This window comes from Sorex araneus, chromosome X, assembly GCF_027595985.1.
Source record: "Sorex araneus isolate mSorAra2 chromosome X, mSorAra2.pri, whole genome shotgun sequence".
Taxonomy (NCBI): domain Eukaryota; kingdom Metazoa; phylum Chordata; class Mammalia; order Eulipotyphla; family Soricidae; genus Sorex; species Sorex araneus.
The window spans coordinates 55,390,974-55,415,609 of NC_073313.1; the positions used below are offsets into that span (position 1 = coordinate 55,390,974).

The 24,636-nt window shown below is 40.9% G+C and overlaps 1 pseudogene; it reads right to left on the reverse strand.

The window, feature by feature from the left end:
* Positions 1-13,259: 13,259 nt before the first annotated feature.
* LOC101553773 (60S ribosomal protein L23-like) overlaps positions 13,260-24,636 on the reverse strand; it is a 34,999-nt pseudogene continuing 23,622 nt past the window's right edge.

A 24,636-nucleotide genomic window follows, 5' to 3' on the forward strand; every position in this document is an offset into this window, starting at 1 on the left:
TTCTAGAAGTGTCCAGGGGACAGTGTGATACCAGGGTAAAACCCAGGCCTCCTGCATGCATAGGATGTGCTTTATTCCTTTGAGCTTTCTACTTGGTTCCATGACTTTCTTCTTGTAACAACTTTTCAGACTTTGAGAGACTTTGAAGGATATGATGATTCTCAGGCTTGGGTCATACATCTGTTGAGGAAAAAAGTCTGCTGCAAAAGTTTATTTGTACTTTCAGAGGTAGGAAAAACTACTTCAAAAATACTTCCAGTCTCTGCTCTAAATTTTCTTGGGCCCTATTTTATTGAACTTTAGTAAACATCCCAGACATGTTTGATGGGAGATAAATTTAAGGACAGTATCAAAAGTGAAAGTTTGTCATGGTCGGCAAAACCCTCTATGACATCGAGGCTAAAGGTATCTTTAAATAGGACACTCCACTGGCCAACCAATTGGAAACAGAGATAAACAAATGGGATTACCTCAAACTGAGAAGTTTCTGCACTGCAAAAGACACCGAGAACAGAATTCAAAGACAATCAACAGAATGGGAAAGGATATTCACCCAATACGCACCCAATGAGGGGTTGATATCAAGGATCTACAAGGCACTAGTTGAACAATACAAAAAGAAAACATCGAACCCCATCAGAAAATGGGGCGATGAACTGAACAGAAACTTTCTCAAAGAAGAAATCCTAATGGCCAAAGGCACATGAAAAAATGCTCTTCATCACTAATCATCAGGGAGATGCAGATCAAAACAACAATGAAATATCATCTCACACCACAGAGACTGGCCCACATCCAAAAGAACAAAAGCAACGAGTATTAGTGTGGATGAGGGGAGAAAGGGACTCTCCTCCACTGCTGGTGGAAATGCCGACTGATTCAGCCGTTTTGAAAAACAATATGGACAATTCTCAAAAGATTAGAAATTGAGCTCCCATTTGACCCAGCAATACCACTTCTGGGAATGTATCCCAAAGATGCAAAAAAGTATAGTAGAAATGACATCTGCACTTGTATGTTCATTGTAGCATTGTTTACAATAACCAGAATCTGGAAAAAACCGGAGTGCTGAGAACAGATGACTGGCTAAAGAAACTCTGATACATCTACACAATGGAATACTATGCAGCTGTTAGAAAAAATGAAGTCATGAAATTTGAATACAGATGGATCAACGTGGAAAGTATGTTAAGCGAAATGAATCAGAAAGAGAGGTACTGCGGCTGGAGCGATAGCACAGCAGGTAGGGCATTTGCCTTGCACGTGGCCGAACCCGAGTTTGATCCCTGGCACCTCATATGATTCCCCAGGCACCGCCAGGAGTAATTCCTGAGTGCAGAGTCAGGAGTAACCCCTGAGCATCGCTGGGTGTGACCCCCCAAAAAAGAAAGAGAGGGACCAGCATAGAAAAATTGCACTCATTTGTGGAATATAAAGTAACAGAATGGGAGACTAATACCCAAGATTATTAAAGATAAGTACTGGGAGGATTACTTCACAGCTTAGAAGCTGGCCTCACATATGGGGGGAAAAGGCAGTTCAGTTAGAGAAAGGATCACCAAGTAAATGGTGCTAGGAGGATCCGCTAGGGATGGGAGACACACCCTGAAAGCAGACTATAGACCGAACATAATAGCCACTTAATACACTTAATACCTCTATTGTAAACCACAACTCCCAAAAGGAGAGAGAGAGCAAAAGGGAATGCCCTGCCACAGAGGTGGGGTGGGGGGAGGGATGCTGGGACCATTGGTGGTGGAAAATGGGCACTGGTGGAGGGATGGACACTTGACCATTCATTGTATAACTGAAGTGTAAGCACGGAAGTTTGTAAGTCTGTAACCTTACCTCACGGTGATTCACTAATAAAAGAAATGAAAAAAAGTGAAAGTTTGAGAAATTAAATATTTTTAAACAAGCCCAATAATAAACCAATCAAATCTCATAATCAAATACAATGATTTATTAAAACCATATATTAAGTCAGGTTTGCCTCAGGAATTCATATTATTCTACTATCAGAAAATCATTTAGTACAATTCACCATGTTAACAAACAAAAAAAGACAAATTGCACGATTGTTTTAAGAAATGCGGACAAAATACAATATCTATTTCCAGTGAAAAAGAGAAAACAATCCCTTGGTAAAGTAGGAAAAAAAGGGAACTTCCTTGATCTAATTTAAGCACCTATAAAATGATAGAGAAATGTCCTATCACAATCACTACATCTGTTCAACATTTTACTTATCCCCTCCTTCTTTTAAATGTATTGATTAAGATTCTGTGTTTTACAATACTGTTAATAATGATTTCTCATGCACGGAATTCCAATGCCACACTCATCACCAGTGTACCCACCTCCCTCCTCCAAGAACCCCAACTCCCTTCCCTTTCAAACCCTACCCACTCACCACCAACTCAGTCGGGTGTATCAGTTCTCTGGTTATGTTGCCTTTGGACCTTTGTTGCTACCTTACTGTCTATTCAGCATTTCAGTGAATTTTCTAATCCATGCAGTTGAGCAAGAAAAAGAAAATTTGGAAATCTAGATTGAAAATGAAGAGACAAATTTGTATCATGATTGTCTATGTAGAAAAGAGTAAAATCTAACAAAAAGCAAAGTTACTATAACTATTAAATATAGAAAGTTACGAGATTTTTATAAAATACACAAAACAATTTTATATTCTGAATGTATATAGGAATGACAATTGGACATGTTTTTTAAAAATACCAGTCTTAGCAACATCTAAAAATGTGAATTATGGGTCACATATGATTCCCTCAGCATTTCCAGGTGTGCCCCCCTAAAATAAATTAATAAAGTGTAAATTAGGGGTAAATCTGAAAAGAATTTAGAAGACCTTCTGAAAAGGATTTAGAAGAACTTCCACATTGCTGAAAGAATAAAATCAAAGGAAATATATATATATATCTTGATCATGGGTCAGAAAACCTAATATTAAGATGTCAGTTCTCCTCATACTGATGTATATTTTCTATATAATCTCTAAAAATTCCAGTAGTCTTTTATGCAGAACTTGACAAGCTGATCCTAAAATTCACATGGAAATACAAAAACACTATAGACCTGACACAACATACAGAAACTCTGGTTAGGATATGGTCTTCTCACAGAAGCGGCTCCGTCAGTGGAGCCTACATAGCCAAAACAATGGAAAGGCTTCAGGGAACCCATCTACAAGTGATATGAACAAGCATTTTCTGAAATACAAGACAAAAATTTTTAAAAATTCAAGCATAAGAAAAGCTAGCCGCTTGCACTGGTTATCAAAAACAAGTACAAAATAATATAACAATAAGATTTTACTTTTGGTCTTATGGACAATTTGTTTGAAATGCTTCACATAGTAGAATGTGGGGGCATAAGGACCCTCATTGTACTGCTAGTGGTGGTGGGGAATTTGGACTTTAGAAGTGAGTGTGGCAGTATGTAGTCAAGTTCAGTATCCCCAATGGCCCTCTGATGAAAGAAAAGCTTAAGAGAAAGTATATATTTTTCCTTGTTTTATGTCATCCATTCCTTATTGCATTTATTCTTTATTATCCATTCTTCACTGAGGAAACAGCCCCACCTTTACCCTGTTAACCTGAGGACAGAATGCTCAGTTGAGGGACAGAGATATAGTACAGTGGGTAGGAAGCTTGCCTTGTGCATGGCCCACCTGGGCTTGACCCCTGGCATCCCATATGGTTTCCCAAGCACTTCCAGCAGCAGTTCCATAGTGCAGAGCCAGGAGTGACCTGTGAACTCTGCCAGGCGTGGCCCAAAAGCAAACAAACCGAAGTGGAATGGGGGAAGAATGCTCAGATGAACCTGAAGAATGCTCATTTTTCTGGGGGGAGGGGAGCTTGAGTCACACTTGGCAATACTCAGGATTTGCTCCGGCTCTGGGTAGAGGAATCGCTTCTGGTGGTGCTCAGGGGAACATATGTGGTGCTGGAGATTGAACCAGAGTTGATTGTATGCATGGCCATCACCTTATCCCTTGTGCTACCTCTCTAGCCCTATTTGGCTGATTTTGACCTCGTACTACTGAAGCTCCTGAACACACTCCTCCAAGACTTGCAGCAACCTGGATCAGTTGAATACATCCTATCTACCTCACAGAAGTTATTTGCTGTCATTTACTCTCAGAAAGTGGAATTATGGGGAGAATAGAAGTAGAGAAATCTGAGGGGTCTACCCCCATCAAACCACAGGTACTACACAATTAATTTCTGGTCCACACAAAATCACTGGAAGTATGCTGACTTCGAAGAGCCATGTTTTTATTTCCCTGGACTCAGACATGACCTCATGCATTAAATTCCCCGCAAGCAGCTCATTAAACTCTAGGGAAACCGAAGTCAGACTGACCCAAAAATCTATTCAACTTATTCTTTCCTGGACATCTTTACCTAATAGTAACTTCAGTAACCATGTAGTTATGTGCTTGCTACTCAAGTTTTCACAAAAGACGCATACATTTAGCCTGCATATCCACATGTATAGAAGAGGGAAAACTTCCAAAAAATGAAAGTATGGTGTGGGAATATAAAGTTCAGGGTAATGGTGTCTTCTGAAGCAGGAAAGGAGACAGGTGAATGAATGATACAGGAAGCTTCTAAATTACTGTTATATTGGAGGCTGAAGAGATAGGAGAGCAGATAGGGCGCTTGCCTTGCACATGGCTAACCACTTGCAAGGCCCGCGTATCCTGAGCCTGCCAGAAGTAATACCTGAGCCAGGAGTAAACCCTAAGCACAGCCGAGTGTGGACCAAAACCCGTTATACCATTTTTCCATAAGCTGCAAAAATGAGTTTTAGAAACTTTCTGAGTCCTGAATGCATTAAAAAATTTAAAATATTTCATTTTTCCACTCTGGCAATTGTGTTCTCTTCTGAATACGTATGCCTCTCTTTTTCTCCCCTCACATCTTTGTAAGTAAGTTTTCTTCAATAAAAACTATGTTGCTTTACTAAATAAATAATTTTTTTGAAAAGGCCTGGAGAGATAGCTCAACTATCTGAGTGCATTCTTTGTATGCAGGAGACTCTGATTTGGTCCTTGGCACCATTATGGTTCTTTGAGCACCACTGTGAGTGGCTTCCTGACACCAGACCAGGCATAGCACCTGCAAGATATGGACCCCAAATCCAAAAATAGTGATAACAAACAAAAGCTCAAAATAAAGTTAGTTTTCAAACCCAAGAGCATTCTACACTGAACAGAATATACAAAATCAAAGAGAATCACAACACATCAAAGCAGAGCTTCTTAAACTTTTTCCACTCATGACTCCTACTTACCCAAGAAATTTGTATGCAACTGCAAGTATTTAAGCATATAGTTATACAAACCAAATATTAATTGACAACAAATCATAAAGAAAATTATTTTAAAACAAAATTTTCATGACCTCACATTCAGATATGGGGTTGCAATCCACAATTTAAGAAACTAGGCATTAGAATATGTGCCTAGTGGAAGGGCATTTGCTTTGCATATATGAGTCTCTGGGCTGGAGCGATAGCACAGCGGGTTGGGCGTTTGCCTTGCACGTGGCCAACACGGGTTCGATTCCTCCATCCCTCTCAGAGAGCCCGGCAAGCTACCGAGAGTATCCCACCCACACTGCAGAGCCTGGCAAGCTACCCGTGTCATATTTGATATGCCAAAAACAATAACAAGAAGTCTCACAATGGAGATGTTACTGGTGCCCGCTCGAGCAAATCAATGAGCACCGGGATGACAGTGACAGTGACCAGTTTCTAATACCTTCTGTACCTGAACACCAAATAGGATAAGGAGCTGAGCTCATTAAATTGGATTAATCGAAAACTAATAGGTGCAATGTCAAGTCACATGAATACCCAAAAGATAATTACTGAGGTAAGCAGTCTAGGAGAGGTCCCCTTAGCAGTACATTTCAGGAATCCATAAAACTAAACTTTGAATGACAAGAAGCTCTGAAAAGGAGCCAACCCTTTACATCAGCTCATGATGAAGACCAGATCCCATCTGGGAGAGAATACCAGAGCTAAAAGTCCTTCTCCTTGACAATTCCCTAAAAATGACTGAAGCAGCCTGGAAAAAATCTTATAGAAACAGCCACCCCAAAGCAGATAGAGTCACCCACATCCCAACATGACACTTGTAATCTTTCTTCTTTTCACTTTATGGCACTCCACCCTGAGGTTGTCCAAGTCTTTCTTTAGAGTGAAAATTTTTCTTTACTTTTGGAACTCACTACTCTATCCCTCTCTGGAGAAGACCACGAACCATGGTCTTCTCAGAACAAGTATGTTCTGAGAACCATGTCCTCAGAACAAGTACCCTTCCTTAATAAAACTGTTCTACTTTACTGCCCTCTCTGGATATTCTTTTCTATGGTCAAAAACAAAGAGCCTAGACCCACGTGACAGTTTGAACTTACTTCTTTTCCTTCAAAGAGCATAGTGTTGCCTCAGTCTGAAAATCACAACTCCCTGAAAATCTAGGTTGTAGGAAACAGCTCCCACACTGTAAAGACCAAGTGGGTTTCAGATGTGGCTGTATGACTGCCTTAGTGAGTAACCATATAGCTAAGCAAAACTCTGGTGTCCAGAGGATGCAGGTATTCATGCTGACTTCAGTCCTGCATCCCTAGGCACACATCCCACCAATATTTTGGCAGGCCTGGCAGGAGGTAGCTTTCCTTGTAGTGGTTTCCTTCTCACACTCAGGGGCTCTGCACTTAACTGATAGCTTTATAATCAATTACATGTTTGTTTTCTGAAGTGGAGGATTTTGAAGTCCCCTCCAGTTGTTTTTCCAGAGTTTTGTCTACCTGTTGCCCAAGTTTCTAAAGGATTCCAAAAGCACTTCAGCCCACTTTACAGCAACATTTTAAGAAACAGTGGACAAAACAGGACTCTAAATTCATGTCCCACAAGAGCAATATGCCAAACCCTCAGGCCTCAGCAATATAGTCCCATGTTGTACCATGTATTAGAAAGAGTTTAAGAACAAAAAACAGGCGTTGGAGCAATAGCACAGCAGGTAGGGCGTTTGCCTTGCACACGACCGACCCAGGTTCGATTCTCAGCATCCCATATGGTCCCCTAAGCACCGCCAGGAGTAATTCCTGAGTGCAGAGCCAGGAGTAAACCCTGAGAATTGCCAGGTGTGACCCCCCAAAAAAAGAACAAAAAACAAAAGTAAGGCTGTTTTGGGAACATGAGTTAACTTAGTTAACTTCAGTCATCCTCAGTCTAGAAAAGAGTTAACTTGAATTAACATGAGTTAACTTAGTTAAGTTCAATCATCCTCAGTTTAGAAAAGAACTATGGAGTTTGGGTCAGAAAAATGCAGTAACCTGGGTTCTGGTACCACATATAGGTTTCTCAGTCCCACCAGAAATGATCACTAAGCACAGACCCAGAGCTAGGAGTAATCGCTAGATACAGCTGTGTGTGTGCCAAAAAAAACACAAGAAAGAGAGAGGGGAGGGAGAGGAAAAAAGGGAAGGAGAGAAGATGGAAGGGAGTGAGAGAAGAAATTGTGTGATTACACTGAATCTACTCAATTCATCCCCAGTCCTACTATGCCACCTTTGGAGTCCTAATGTCCCTGTCTCTGTTGATGACAAATGAAATGATCCCCTTGGTATTAAGACAGGGACATTCTTCCTTATGTCTTCATGCTGTGTTAGTTTTATCATATCTGTTATTTACTGCATTTGAAATTGAGACCAAGCCAATTATTCTTTCTCTTATTAAATAGCTCTGTATTGGGTTTCTGAGATTAATAATACCATTAATAATATTTTTCCATGCACATAATTCTAACACCACACCCATCACCAGAGTACCCACATTCCTCCTCCAAGGACCTCAGCCCCCTCCCCTATTTTCTTCTTTTGACTTACTTTGTTTAATGTGATATCCTTCAGGTCCATCCAAGTTAAAAACAAAATACATAATTTCATCTGTCCTTGCAGGTGCATAGTATTACATTGTGTATATAGACCACATTTTCATTATTCACTCATCCGTTGTTGGACACTTAAGTTGATTCCATGTCTTAGCTATTATGCTTAGTGCTGCGATAAATAATGGTATGCATATAACCATTTTGTATTTGGGGGATAAATACCAAGAAGAGGAACTACTGGATCATAAGGCAGCTCTATTCTTTTCTGAGAAATCTCCATATTGTTTTCCATAGGGGTTGAACAAAGCAACATTCCCACCAGCAGTGGGTAAGAGTTCCTTTTTCATCACATCCCTTCGTGGTTCTGGGTTTCATTGTGGCCAGTGGGGATGGGGGCGGTGTTCCTGGTGGCTCAGATGAGAGGAAGGGGTGGCCTCTCAATACCTTTCAACACACCCGGTTGGGAGGCTCAATCCCTGGCACTGCATATGGTTTCCAGAACTCTACCAGGAGTGATTCCTGAACATAGAGCCGGGAGTAAGCTCTGCGCACAGCCAGCTGTGGCCATCTGCCAAAAATATTGAAAAAAGGAAGGAAGGAAGGAAGGAAGGAAGGAAGGAAGGAAGGAAGGAAGGAAGGAAGGAAGGAAGGAAGGAAGGAAGGAAGGAAGGAAGGAAGGAAGGGAAGAAGGAAGGGAAGAAGGAAGGGAGGGAGGGAGGAGGGAGAAGGGAGGAGGTAGGAGGGGAGAGGAGAGAAAGAAATTTTAATTTTTTTTCTTTTTGGGTCACACCTGGTGATGCACAGGGGTTACTCCTGGCTCATGCACTCAGGAATTACTCCTGGCGGTGCTCAGGGGACCATATGGGATGCTGGGAATCGAACCCGGGTCGGCCGCGTGCAAGGAAAATGCCCTACCCGCTGTGCTATTGCTCCAGCCCTGAGAAAGAAATTTTAAAAAACAAAGAAACAGGATAAAATCCAGTGGTGGTGATGTAAAGAACTGCAAACCAATCTTCATGTCTGGTGAGGGTGTGGGATAGGATGGATATTCTTAAAATCTGTCTGGGAGTACCTTGTCAAATACAATATATGAAGGTTATTCTTAACAAAAAGAACTGTGGCACTGTCGCACTGTTGTCCTGTTGTTCATCGATTTGCTCTAGCGGGCACCAGTAACATCTCCATTGTGAGACTTGTTACAGTTTTTGGCATATCGAGTATGCCACAGATAGCTTGCCAGTCTCTGCCGTGCGGGTGGGATACTCTCGGTAGCTTGCTGGGCTCTCCGAGAGGGATGGAGGAATTGAACCCGGGTCGGCCGCATGCAAGGCAAATGCCCTACCCGCTGTGCTCGAGTCCAAGAAAATACAAAAATATCAGGTCTCTTCCAAGGGCAAAATACAAGTGAACTTCCTTCTCATGTTGGAGTGTTCCAACCTGTGTGACAGCTACAAATTGGTTGGTTTCAGGTGTGGGAGTTATTAATATATTTTTAAAAGTTTTAATAATGGTTTAAAAACTTAAATACATCTAAAAGTTTTACATTTTAAGCCAGTTTCTAAGTATTTGAAACTATACTTTAAATTTTTTTAAATTTTATTTTCATAAAGTTGTTCACAATAATTGATTACATTCAGTATTTCAACATCAATCCCACCACTATTACATCTTTCCACCACATTGTTTCAAATTTTCTCACCACCACTCAAGCCTGTTCCATAGGCAGATGCTAAATAATTTATTTTGCATTGCTTGTTATGAATAGTATGAGATGTCACACACTCCTGGGATTCTAAAATTTTAAATAATTGGGGTCCGGAGACATCTCTGCAGTGAGATGCTCTGTTCCAAGATTTATTTGTGAGTCTCTGGATCATGGCCATTAATGTGCTTAAGTCTATACTTTAAAACTTTTTGTTATTTAGTTGCCATAGATTACAAAGTTATTCATTATTTGGTTTCAGGCAAACAACGTTCCAACAGCAGTCCATTTACCAGGGCCCGTGCCCCCCACCAATGCCCTCTCACGAAACTGTACTTGAACAGTTCAGTAGTCACATGGTTCTATTCATAAACTCCTAGAACCAGCAATTATGATGGTGAGTGACATAAATGAGTTCATGTATGATTCCATCTTCTGACAGCAGCTCTATGTGGGCTGTACTTCACAGTGGTCTACTGACCTCTGGCACTCATTCCACTAACCTGGTTTTTACTTTGCTCTTGAACATCAAGACAATTTGTTTTGTGTGTATGTGCATCACGTATATATTTTTAATTGGATTCAGTTATCTACTTTTATAATTTTTTACTTCTTCCAGATCAATTGCTATATAACTATTTTTCTTTTACATGTATTACAGTTAAGTTCATGTGTTTACACCGTTGTTGACACTTATGGTCTCGGTGTACACAGTTAGCCCCCTCTCACAAAAGTGCCCATGACTTCCAACACATGCCGCTGTGTAACCTCAAAACAAGGACATTGATAATATCAATTGAGAACAAACTCTGGGGACTAAAGTAAAAACTGTGTACTGGAGGTCGCTTTACAACTTTTCTGGTAATACCGAAGTTATAGAAGTTTTGTCTTTATTATCAGAATGACCAGCATCTGTTATTGGTTGCTGCTAGAAGAAATACCACTTGTATCACTTGTATCACTTGTCATCCGGTTGCTCATCGATTTGCTCAAGCGAGTGCCAGTAACGTCTCCATTTGACCTGTCACGTGCTAGTGTTGCCCAATGGTGTCTGCTCATTCCAGGAACATGAAGAGCATCAAACTGTTTGTTCAGGGTCATGAGGAAGAAGTCTGACCATCTCGTAGGTGGCCGGCCAGGCATTCTTTTGACGTCCCGTGGAATCCAGTCAGTAACATCTCTAGTCCAGTGGTTGTCTCCAAATCGCATTACATGTCCGGCCCATCTGATTTCTGACGCCTTGGCAAATGAGGCAGCATCCCTAACCCTTGATCTTCGATAGAGGTCGGAACTCCGGATTCCTTCTCTCACTTGAATGAAACGTGATACTCCAAGCATAGCTGTTTCTCAGAAGAAACAAAATTAATTTTAATTTCTCAGTTTTTCCTTTTCCATTTTCTTTCCCCCTTTCCCTCCCATCTTTCCTTCCTTCCTTCCTTCCTTCCTTCCTTCCTTCCTTCCTTCCTTCCTTCCTTCCTTCCTTCCTTCCTTCCTTCCTTCCTTCCTTTCTCTTTCTTTCTTTCTTTCTTTCTTTTCTTTCTTTCTTTCTTTCTTTCTTTCTTTCTTTCTTTCTTTCTTTCTTTCTTTCTTTCTTTCTTTCTTTCTTTCTTTCTTTCTTTCTTTCTTTCTTTCTTTCTTTCTTTCTCTCTCTCTCTTTTTTCTTCCTTCCTTCCTTCCTTCCTTCCTTCCTTCCTTCCTTCCTTCCTTCCTTCCTTCCTTCCTTCCTTGCTTGCTTCCTTCCTTTCTTCCTTGCTTCCTTCCGTCCTTCTTTCCTTCCTTCCTTTCTATCCTTTTCCCCTGCCATTTCCCCAATTTCTTTAGCTTTCTTTTCTGTGTATTACTGTTGTTTGTTAACATCAAATTACAGTAATATACAGAAAATACAGTAATATACAAAAATCAGCAATATACTTATTTTTAAAATTTTTTATTGAGATAATGTGACTTACAATACTGTTGATGATGGTCTCAGGCATACATCATTCCAATACCATACCCATCATACCCACTTCCCTCATCCTCCTTTCAACCCCCAACCCCCCTCCCCCATCAAATTCACTTATTCTTTTAATGTAGGCGTACTGCTATTTATTCAGCCATTGATTAAGCTGATTTAATTGGGCATGTACTCCACATTACTTTTTTTATTAATTGAATCACAGTGAGATACAGTTACAAAGCTTTCATGTTCGAGATTCAGCTGTACAATGATCAAACACCCATCCCTCCATCAGTGCAATCCTTCTACCACCAGTGCCCCCAGTATATCTTCTCCCCGCCACCCCAGTCCTCACCTTGCTTCCATGGAAATTTCCCCAATACTCTCTCTGCTTTTGGACATTATGTTTTGCTTGAATTTTCCCACCACCATTCAAACCTTCCTGCCAGGATCAGATGCTAGATCATTTATTGTCCATTGCTCATTTTGAATATCATGGGTGTTGCGGCCGCACACTTATGGAATCCTAAATTGTAAATGGTTGAGTTCCAGAGACATTCCTGTGGACACTAATCCATTTTGGGATTCAATTGGGCTATTCTGGACCAGAGCTGTTGGTGCCTAAGATGGCACCTGGAGGCACACTGTGGGTGTCACAGCCAGGCTGACAAGCAGGCAGGAAGCTGGGGAGGGAGAACCTGGTGCCTATGCTGCCATGAGACATGGAGATCTAATCCTGGAATCTGCATATCTGGGCCTTGCTTGTGGAAGCTCTTGGCCACCACGATTCCATCTGGAGTAGGTGGGGAGAGTGCACCTGCTCCATCTGAGGTGCCCTGGTGAAACTGGCTCAGTATGGGACCTGGAGAGATCTCCAGCTCTGTGGTGTCTTCCAGGACTCACTGCTGTGTCTCTGGTTTTTTTTTATCTCTTTAGAGATTTATTTATGGGTCCCTGAAGCAAAGCCAGTAATAGAGTTTACAGGGTGGCGCTGGAGTTGATTTGTGGGGGTGACTGCCGGTGCTTCCATGTGTATTGGGAAGTGGGGGGAGGTAGCGGAACTTCGTGAAAGCCTGGAGATTTCAGTCACAAAACTGCATACCCAAATTTTCAGCTGGTTATATAGTGGTGAGATCCATCCTAAGACGGTAGAGTCAGGTCAAAGGTATGGCAGCGATTTTGGATTTTGGAATCAAGCAGCTGCTGGGGAACTCTCCTTGGGCAGGCACAGGCCAACCTGCCCCCTCCAATTTACACCAGTCTGTTCAGCCATGCACGGACCCGAGATTAACTGTGGCTTTTGATCTTTTTTGAGATTTATCTATGGATCTCTGAAATATGACCAATAAATGAACTTGTATAACTGAGCCGGAGGCGGTTTGTGGGCATGGCCACCACATACCTAACTTTTGGCCATTTAATTTCTTGGTAAACTTGGTCCCCAGTTGTTGGGGTCTGGCCAAAGGCACAGTGGCAATTTTGGGGTGTCAGGATGCCTGAAGGCATCATCAGGCTGCTGATGCACTTGCCCCACAGGTACAGGTTGACCTGTTGGTGGCACCATACCCCCCAAATCCATTTCTGTGAACCAACTCTCCAGCCGTTTTGCTTTTGTTTTCTTTGGTTTTTTTTGAGAGCGATTTTTTATTATTATTAACAGATGGAATCTATTGAGTCATATCCCCTCTCCCTCATCCTGGAAGCAAGTACTTTTAATGGCCTCTTTTTAACAAATACACTAAAAAATCATGCAATGCTGCCGGCATTGGAAGCAATCCTGGGCCATAAGTCTGCACATTCCTTTGCAACTGGTCCAGTGAGGGCGGAACCTTTCATATCACCTTTATTATTTACTATGACCCCTGCATTGTCTTCAAAATAAAGAAAGACGCCATCTTTTCTCCTATATGACTTCTCCTATATGTCATATTACCACTGCTGGATGTACCTTCTTCCTGAGCTCGGGTTTGCCTTTCTTGACCATGGCCATCACCATGTCACCCACACCAGCGGCGGGAAGTCTGTTAAGCTGTTCCTTGATCCCCTTCACAGACATGATGTGCAGACTTTTGGCTCCTGTGTTGTCCTCACAGTTGATCACAGCTCCTACCGGCAGACCCATGGAGATTTGGAACTTGGCCCCGGAGGACCCACCGCGTCCTCGCTTCGACATCTTGAAGACTGGAAAGGGACAGAAAGTGTTTTGATTTGTTTTAATGAAAGCATTTTTATTATAACACTGTGATTTACCAAATTCATAATATAGTTGTTTCAGTCATTAAACATTCCAACACCAATACCACCACCCTCCACAAATGTCCTCAGTTTCCCATCCACTGTCCCAACCTGTCCTCCTGCAGATAAAATTTACTTCATATTGTATGTTACAACAGCACAGCCAAATGGAATTATCAAAACTGTGATCAGTAAAAGTCAATTTGCGATAGTGTTACTAAAATCATTGTCTGAAAATTCACTGGGCGGGTTGGTGCTAATTGAAGGTGTCTTGCTTTTGTTCTGGTGTTGCACCTTACTGTGTATCTTAAAATTCCACATACATGGCTTTATTTTCTGGAGGGAGGGGTCCTTCAGGAAATTCTCAGTCAGTGGTGGTCCTTGTACACATGCTTAATGGTGTTCAAACTGTTTAGTTAAGTTTCTTGTTGTAGTGCTCACTAGGATCACTCTGGTGTTCACACATGTGCTCACCAGGGCTCACTCTTCCCGGATGTGCTCACATATCTTTTCAGTTATGAAGTGCATTACACTGTAACTGAAAGCGATCACACCCCGTTGTATTTATAAACCAGGTATTTATACACACTTAACTGAAGTATGTCCAGAAGTCACTTGTGATGCTGGGGACACCAATAGCAGAAGTTCAAGGTTGTTTCTCAGTGCAGGTGGCAATTCTGGGGACTGTACTTGAGACCTATGCCCTCGGATCAATGAAATTAGTCTGTCTTAATTTATTTATTGGGTTTGGGCCCACTTATCGGTGCTTAGGGCTTACTTCTGGTTCTGTGCTCAGTGATCACTCCTGGCGGGTGCCTATATGGGGTACTGGGGGTTGAACCCAGGTCGACCACATGCAAGGCAAGCACATTACACACTGTACTATTATTTGTTTGACCCCAAAATTAATTTTAAAATAGTTAATGCATAATACAATGAAAATCCATTAAGAACATATAAATAAAATTTTAAAAAATATTTATTTCCAAATCTGTATCAGCCAGGCATTAATCAGGGTTCTCCAGAGGAAAAGAACGAAATAAAAGAATATGTTTACGCATACTGGTGTACATATGTTCGTGTAATTCCAACTGAGTTTGAAGACCTGAGGATCAAGAAAACATATCAGAGGGGCTGGAGCGATAGCACAGCGGGTAGGGCGTTTGCCTTGCACGCGGCCGACCCAGGTTCAATTCCCAGCATCCCATATGGTCCCCCGAGCACCGCCAGGGGTGATTTCTGAGTGCAGAGCCAGGAGTAACCCCTGAGCATCTTCGGGTGTGACCCCAAAAGAAAAAGAAAATATATCAGAATTTCAGTCCAAAAGTCAACTGATTTGAAACCCAAGAAGATCCAGTATTTGATTTAGAATCCAAAGTCAGGAAAAAGTTCATGTGCTTGTCTGAAGATGATTAGGCAGTAAATTTTCTCCCTTGTTCTCTGGAGGCTTTAAATGAACTGGATAAAACCCACCTGTGTTAGGGAGAGCAATCTGTTTTACTCTGCCTACTAATTTAAATATTAATACCATCCCAAGCACCATCAAATAAACATACCAAGCACTGTAACCAAAGCACCCAGGTTGACATTTGGTCAAATAGCTGGTGGTCTATGACCAGGTCAGACTGACATATAGATTTAACCATCATACCCCTCACCAACCTGGCATGCATGCATCTCCTTAACCATAAACTCCAAATGAAGATAATAGCAATGTCAAACTATCTAATATAATATATTGAATTTAACCAAAAATGCACTAACCTCTTCCCCAGAAAAGGAAGTAAAGTTCCTTGAGTGATAGTTACTCTTCTTAATATCCTGTAACTTACACACTATGATATAAAGTTAATAGTAATTAAATATTATAATATGAAATCCATATATTTTATTTTACATAAGGGCATAGAGAAGGAAGAGAACATGTGCACACACATATAATATGGACAAGAGAAATAATTCACAAAAATATATATTTATATCTAAATATGAAAGAAATAGTCATAATTGCAGTCCTAGCTTCTGTAACTGATCACAAAATTACAGAATTACCTTTTGTAATTACCTTTGCCCATTTCTAATTTTGTTTAAATTTTGCTTTTTGGGTCACAACCGGCAATGCACAGGGGTTATTCCTGGCTCATGCACTCAGGAATTACTCCTGGAGGTGCTCAGGGGACCATATGGGATGCTGGGAATCGAACCCGGGTTGGCCGCGTGCTAGGCAAACGCCCTACCCACTGTGCTATTGCTCCAGCCCCCCATTTCCAATTTTGTGTTTTCCATGCCTTGGGCAGACACCTCAGTTGTCTGTGTTCCTTTACTTGTTGGAGTTACCCAGATCTTTATTCCTGAAAGGTCTGGACTATTCTTAATTGACCCGGATTGGGTTGTTGTAGTTTTCCAATGACACGGACAATACTAAAAGGATATGGCAATACTAAAAGATACCCTAAGAGATCTCCAAAGATATTCTTTCTTATCTTCATTGTGTATCAGCATTCCAATTTCCCCTTGGTACACAGGAATGGAATCTTAACCAGTGTAACGCCATCAGAGTAATGAACCTGTTGTGATACGTCCTTTGTTCTTTGACTCAAAGGCATAAGGAGCCCAAGGTAGCCAGGTGAAAATCCTAACTTCCAGTTCAATGGAAACATTGTTGTGTCTCCTGGAGAAAACGTCCTCCCTTTGAAACTAAGATCTCTAGATACAGAAGAGCATACATTACAGGAACAGGAAGTAAACATTTTGTTAGTAGGCTGCTAGGAAGTAATAGTGAATGGTGCTATTTCCAGTTCTCCCCCTTGATCCTCAGACCCATGAATAATGACTATTTGAAAATTAGGATCCTATATTGAACATATTCAGAGCATAAAAGGACATGTAGAAAACCTAGATGTAACCTGGAATACCTAGATGTAACCTGGAATGCCGCATAGCTGATGCAGTCACTGAAATTCTAAAAACTATTCCACAACTCTATCAAGCCAGTTGCTTTAGGTTAGTGCTGAACATGGTAGGTAGCAAGGCTTCCATGAGAGTGGGCCCAATAATCTAATTTTTTCAGTCAGGTGAATCCTCCTTGATCATAGCCAATGATGTGTGGATACTGCAATGGTGATAAAGGTATTCTGCAAGTCTATGGATAGTAGTTTAGTCAGACATGTATAAGAAAGACAAACCCTAATAAAGAACAAAATACTGCCTGCCTGTCCTTTTGATGATGGAATGGTCCAAAGTAAACAACCTGCTACAAGATAATTAACTGATTTCCCCTAGGTAATGTTACCATGGACTGGAGTGGATACAGTGGATAGGGCGTTTGCCTTGCACGTGGTTGACCCGGGTTCAATTCCTCCATCCCTCTTGGAGAGCCCGGCAAGCTACCGAGAGTATCCCGCCCGCATAGCAAAGCCTGGCAAGCTACCTGTGACGTATTCAATATGCCAAAAACAGAAATAACAAGTCTCACAAAAGAGATGTTACTGCTGCCTGCTTGAGCAAATGTTTTCATATTGCAGATTTGGTGCTTATCTCTGCAGATGGCATGAGTTGTCACTTAGAGGATCAGAGTTAGAGTGACCGTAGTGAATGGAAGTCCATTTTGGTTAGCCCACCATAACCTCTGTGTTGCCACAATCGTGACTTTATTCATGAGCTCACTAGGCAACGACAAGGGTGGCTGAAAAAGGAGCTAAGCAATATGCATAGAATAGGTCATCCGGTGGATACACTAGATTATTAAACTCTTCATCTGCTGGGAGCCACCATTTGGTGAACTCTAATATTGGACACAAATATCTTCACATCTTTGTTCATTATAACATACACATGCATCTTCCCCAGATTTCCTTGTAACAGTTTTTTCCAATCCTGTTCCTTCCAAGTTCTAGGCTTTCTAGCCAAATCACTGGACACAGCTTGTAAATCAGTGTAGAATTACATGTCTGCATATTTATCTATCTGAACAAAATCAGTACCAGATGCACTACTCAACATTTTGCTCAGTGGAGTTTTTCAGCACTGCTCTTTGGGAATGTTGAAGAAATGTACTATAGTGCTGTCAGTAACCTAGTCCTTAATATTCTTTTTCTCTGTCAACTAATCATAAGGAACTCTCCTCATGAGGAGTTGGAAGAAAAAAGTGTAGTAGAAGTGAGGACCATGGACATTTGGACCACTTTTTCATCTAACTTCAATACTCTCCCGGATCAGATTTCCTACATACCACTGCCAATGGAATGATGGGTATGGGTTGATGAGTTAGAAAATGCACAATTCGGAAGAATACAGGCCGTTCCGGAAGGCACTGCCAGCCGGAGATTGCTCCAGATCCCAAACCGGGCCAACAACACCAGGGTGCCAGACAGAGAAGGTACAGCCAGAACACCTTCTCCAGATGGAGCCCCGGTGACACTGAGGTTCTACTAACACGGCTCTGGTATGCAGGACTGGGACATCTCCAAACCGCGCGGCCACTTATGTGGCTGTGCGACCTTTCCTGATATACAAAATATATGCTCAGAAATGGCTCCACCACCCCTGAGCGTCCATTATCCCAGAGGCACAGAAACCAATCTCAGAAATGCAGCGGCTGCTGGCAGATATACTCCTGGACTCTGAATTAAGCTATGGTCCCGTGCAGCCCTGGGAGGGGAAGGGTTTCTGTCCCTTAGCCCTTTACCCCCTGGACAGCATGGCGACCGCCACTGTTCAGAACCAATTGGACAGAGAGGTAAGAGTTTGGAGTGATGGGACGGGATGCATAGGGAATCTTGCAATGGGGGAGGCAGAACCGGCCCTGCCTCCTGCTCAAATGAGACCCCGAGCCGTTGCCCATGTACAGCTCCTCCGCTCCTGAACAGCCATGATCCCAGCGCCACAGAAACCAATCTCAGAATGCAGCAGCTGCTGGCAGAAATACCTCTGGACTTAATACCAGAATTACAAATCTGGGCGGCCGCTTTCTTGACTGTGCAACATCATATGCTCTTTGTTACCAACAATAGAAAACATACAATAAAATGATGCCATTCCGACAGGTCTGACTGTTGGGGAAAAATCTCCAATAATGATAGTGAGTTTCCTGTCGAAAATTGAATGTAATCAAAGTAAGGAGAGAGTAAAGTGAAAATCATCTGCCACACAGGAGGGGGGGAGTGGGAGGAGGGGTATGCTGGGGTTATTGGTGGTGGAACATGTGCACTGGTGAAGGGATGGGTGTTTGAGCATAGTATGACTGAGACTCAATCCTAAAAGCCCTGTAACTGTTCTCACGGTGACTCGATTAAAAAATAAAAAGAATAAAAGAACAAAATAAAATTCTGGTATTATGAGATTTTAGTGATGCTGGTGTTACTGTCAGGAAAAAATCTTGAGGAATACTGTCTTGTATTTATCTATATAGGGCATATTAAACATTTTTCACTCATGAGAACTTTTTGGCCAATAAATCCAACATGGGAAAGTGCTTCCAAATCAGAAAAGAAAAAGAAAATGCACAATTCCTGATGGGAAGTTCAGGTTGCATGGTGACTTGATAGCCCATTGGTAAACATTCAGCCTCTACTAAGAAAAATTGAGTATCAGGCCAAAAGCTCTCTGTCCAGGGGGTAGAGAGATAGCACAGTGGATAGGATGCTTGCCTTGCACAGGTCAACCTTGCCCCTGGGATTTCATATGGTCCCCTGAGTTCTACCAGAAGTATCCCTGAGAAAAAAAAGAGCAAGGAGTAAGCCCTGAGCACTGCTCTATGAGCCCCTCCTCAAAACAAACAAAAACAAAAAAGAGTTGTCTCTCCAAAGGAGAGTATTTTTATGCAGAGTATGAAAGGATATTGCTCTAAATTCCTACAGGCCTGTACTGCAGTTCACACAGAGAGGCCTGCCTAAGGCCTCAAATAGCCTGCAGTAATTTGTGTTACCTATTAAATATGCTACTCATTAAATCTCAAATGAGGGATAAATTTCCTCTAAAATTAAAACATACTCATAAGGCATTGTGCCTCTTTTTAAGTTGCAGAAGGGCATATGCAACAAGTTATACTTTGTTCAAAGGGTATCTTAAAATGTCCACACAACTGAACTCCAGAAATTTCATTGAGGTAAAAGGACCTTACTTTTTTGTTGTATTTATTTCCCATTTTGGCACACAGATTGATGTTCTATTAAAAAAAAGTCTGGGCTATTGTTTCTTCTTGATCTGTTAGGTCCAGTCAGTGTAATGCCATCAGTGTAATGAAACTTGTTTGATATGTCATGGAAGAGAAAAGTAAGAAATATTTTTAAAACTAAATTGTGACAGGGCTTAAAAGTTAATACATCCTTCAGGTCGGAAAATGATGGTATAGTTTTGGCACTGTCAGCTGAAATCAGTTTTTTTGGACCTTATGGACAAGGTATGGAGGAAAAGCATTTGCCAACTAAATAACTGCATTCTAGGTAAGAGGGTAAGTTATTAAACTTCCAGGTAAGTTATTAAACCACAGCTGGTATGGGCTGGAGCCATAGTCCAGTGGGGAGGGCATCTGCCTTGCACACAGGTGACCAGGGTTCAATCCCCAGCATCCCATATGGTCCCTCAAGCACCACCAGGAGTATTTCCTGAGTGCAGAGCCAGGAGTAACCCCTGAGCACCGCCAGGTGTAACCCCCCCAAAGCAATAAAATAAAATAAAATAAAATAAAATGGATTAAAGACCTTGAGATTAGAGCAGAATCCATAACATATATCAAGGAAAACATTGGTAAAATTCTGCAGTGTATGGATCTCAGAGGTATCTTCGATGACTTTACTCCATTGGCAAAAAATACCAGAAGTAAACATATGGACCACATCAAACTGAAAACTTTTTGCATGGCAAAAGAAACTGGGCTAAAACAAAGATATGCTTATTGAATGGGGAAAATATTTTAATACCATATATTAAATAAGGGGATAATATTCAAAATATATTTCAAAAACTTCAACAAAAAATAACAAAAAACAACCATCCTATCAAATCAATGGGGACAAGACATGAATAGACACTTCCCCAAGAGAAGAATAGATGACCAGTGTGCATATCAAAAAGTGTTTCTCATCACTTATTATCAAGGAGATGTGAGTGAAAACAGTGAGACTCATCTCACATTAGTGAGAATGGCTATATCAAAAAGGTGGGCCACAACCAGTTTTGTCGGGGATGTGGTAAAAAGAAACCCTCATTTACTCTCAGTAGATAAATTTACTCTAAGGAAATCAAAATGGAAGATTTCTCCAAAATTAAGAATAGAACTTCCATATAATCCATCTAAATCCACTTCTTCTTCTTCGCATCTACCTGCAAAGCACAAAAACATTAATTCAAAAAGATAGCGTACTCTTATGTTTATTGCAACACTAAGTATAATAGTCAGGATATAGAAACAACCTAAATATCCAACGAAAGATTAATGTATAAAGAAGTTGTGGCATATTGGGCTGCACACTCACAAAGAAATAAAAAAAAACTGATAAGAATAATTAGAAATTAAAGAGACACAGTTGTAAATGATGCTGCAAAAAATGGAAGAAATTATAAGAAACGACTATGATCATCTACGGGACAGTTAATTGGACAACTAAGAATAACGGGACAAATCATACAAACTTCCAAGACTGAAACTGGAAGAGATAGCTTGTGTAGGCCATCATAAGTACACAACATAAAACAATAATTTAAAAATCTCCCTAAGAATAAAGAAACCAGACCAGATGACTTCACAAATGAACTCTGAATTCACAAATGAATTCTATACAACTTGCAAAGAATACCCGTCTTGCTCAAATTCTTCACACACACACCAAAAAAAAAATAGGGTATTTGCCTTGTATGCGACCAACTTAGGTTCAATCTCCAGCAATTCCAGGAGTGATCTCTGAGCACAGAGCCATGAGTAAACCCTGAGCACTGCTGGGTATGGTCCAAAAAAACAAAAAAAAGAAATCAAAGAGGGAAGGAAACATGCCCCAAAGCAGTCAATATGGAAATATTCTGATCCCCAAGCCCTGAACAGGACAGCACCATAAAAAAAACCAAAACTGGGGGCTGGAGAGATAGCACAGCGGGTAGGGCGTTTGCCTTGCACGCGGCCGACCCGGGTTCAAATCCCAGCATCCCATATGGTCCCCTGAGAACGGCCAGGGGTGATTCCTGAGTGCAGACCCAGGAGTAACCCCTGTGCATCGCCAGGTGTGACCCAAAAAGCAAAAAAAAAAAAAACAACCAAAACTATAGACCGGTAGTGCTGATAAATAAGGTTTACAAACTTCTTAATAAAATCATGGCAAATCAAATCTACAGCACATCAATAGAATAATTAAAAACAACCAAGTGGGATTCATCCCAGAGTTTCAAGGATGTTTCAACATACAAAAATTATTAATATACTATACCACAGAAACAAAAAGAAAGAAAATGTATGATCATATCAATAGGTGCTAAAAATATTTGACAAGATTTAACATCAATTTATAATTAAAGTCTGTTCAATAAATTGGGAATATAAGAAACATACCTGAACGTATATGACAATCACAGTTCAACACAGTTCAATCACTCAATACCCCTATTGCATACCACAACACCCAAAAGGAGAGAGAGAACAAATAGGAATGCCCTGCCACAGAGGCAGGGTGGGTTGGGGGGGAAGGGATTGGGGTGTGGGAGGGATACTGGGTTCATTGGTGGTGGAGAATGGACACTGGTGGAGGGATGGGCTCTCAAACATTGTATGAGGGTAACACAAGCATGAAAATATGCAAATCTGTAACTATACCCTCATAGTGACTCTCTAATTTAAAAATAAATAAACTAAAAACATAACTTAGGGGACTACATCAAATTAAAAAGCTATTACAGAACAGACGACTAGTTAAAGAAACTATGGTACACCTACACAATTCATCTAAACAATAATACAGTATTATAGTATTAGCTATTATAATCTAATATCTAATTAGAATTAGAATTCTGTTAGAAAATTCTGTTAAAAAAGGAAGTCATGAAATTCGCATATGAATGGACATGGAGAGTATCATATTCAATGAAATAAATCAGATGGAGAACAGACATAGAATGACTGCACTCATTTGCAGGATATATATATATATATAAACATAGTATGTGACAAACACCAAAGGACCATAGAAACAAGGGCCATGATGAATGGTCCATAGTTGGAAGCCTACCTCAAGAGTTAGGGGAGAGGACAGTTGGGATAGAGAAGGGACCATTATGACAATGATGGTTGGAAAGGATCGCTCTGGATGGGAGATGTGTTCTGAAAGTGGGTAAAGGATCAACATGATAGACTCTTAGTATCTGTATTGCTATTGCAAATCATGATACCCAAAAGGAGAGAAAGAGAGAAGAGAGAAAGAGAGAGAAACTAGGGTCATTGGTGATGGGAAATGTACACTAGTAGAGGGATGGGTGTTGGAACATTATATGACTGAAACCGTATCATGAAAGCTTTGTAACTGTATCTCACGGTGATTCAATAAAAATAAATAAATAAATAAATAAATAAATAAAATGTTATCACACAACAAACTACCACAAAAAATTTAAAAGGCGGGATAGATACTACAGGAGTTAATGCACTTGTTCTTGCCTTGTATGTAGCTAACCTCAGTTCAATCCCTGGCACCACATAGTTCCCTTAAGTCCTGGAGTCTTACCAGCACCACCTGAGTGGCCCTGATAATCTAAAGCACCGCAGGGATGCAGAGTTACTGCATACTCAGGCTCTTGCAATGAATCATCTGCATACTTGGTTTAGAATCACCAAGAGAGGCCCCTGAGTTTCCTAAACATTGCAGGCAGACACTTCCCTGACAAAATGTTTTTTGAAAAAAAGGGGCCAGAGGTCCTTTACTTCTTTAGTTAAGCTGATTCCAAGAAAACTATAAAACGCTACTCCATGAAATAAAAGAGGACATGAGGAAATGGAAACATATCCCCTGCTCATGGATAGGGAGAATAAACATTGTCAAAATGGCAATACTCCCAAAAGCATTATACAGATTTAACGCGATCCCTATAGGGATACCCATGGCATTCTTAAAAGAAACGGAGCAAGCAATCCTGAAATTTATATGGAACAATAAATGCCCACGGATAGCTATAACAATTCTTGGGAAAAAGATGATGGGAGGCATCACCCTCCCCAACCTTAAACTCTACTACAAAGCGGTAACAATTAAAACAGCATGGTACTGGAACAAAGGCAGAACTGCAGACCAATGGAACAGGGTGGAATATCCCCACACACAACCTCAAATGTATGATCATCTAATCTTTGATAAAGGTGCAAGAGATGTGAAGTGGAGCAAGGAAAGTCTCTTTAACAAATGGTGCTAGCACAACTGGACAACCACATGCAATAAAATGGGCTTAGAACTCGACCTGACACCATGCACAAAAGTCAGATCAAAATGGATTAAAGACCTCAACATTAGACCACAAACCATAAGGTACATTGAAGACAAGGTAGGCAAAACCCTCCACGATATTGAAGATAAAGGTATCTTCAAAGATGACACGGAACTATGCAATCTAGTAAAAACAGAGATCAACAAATGGGACTACATTAAACTAAAATGCTTCTGCACCGCAAAAGATACAGTGACCAGAATACAAAGACTATCTACAGAATGGGAAAGGATATTTACACAATACCCATCAGATAAGGGGTTGATATCAATGGTATATAAAGCACTGGTTGAATTCTACAAGAAGAAAACATCCAACCCCATCAAAAAATGGGACGAAGAAATGAACAGAAACTTTACCAAGGAAGAGATACGAATGGCC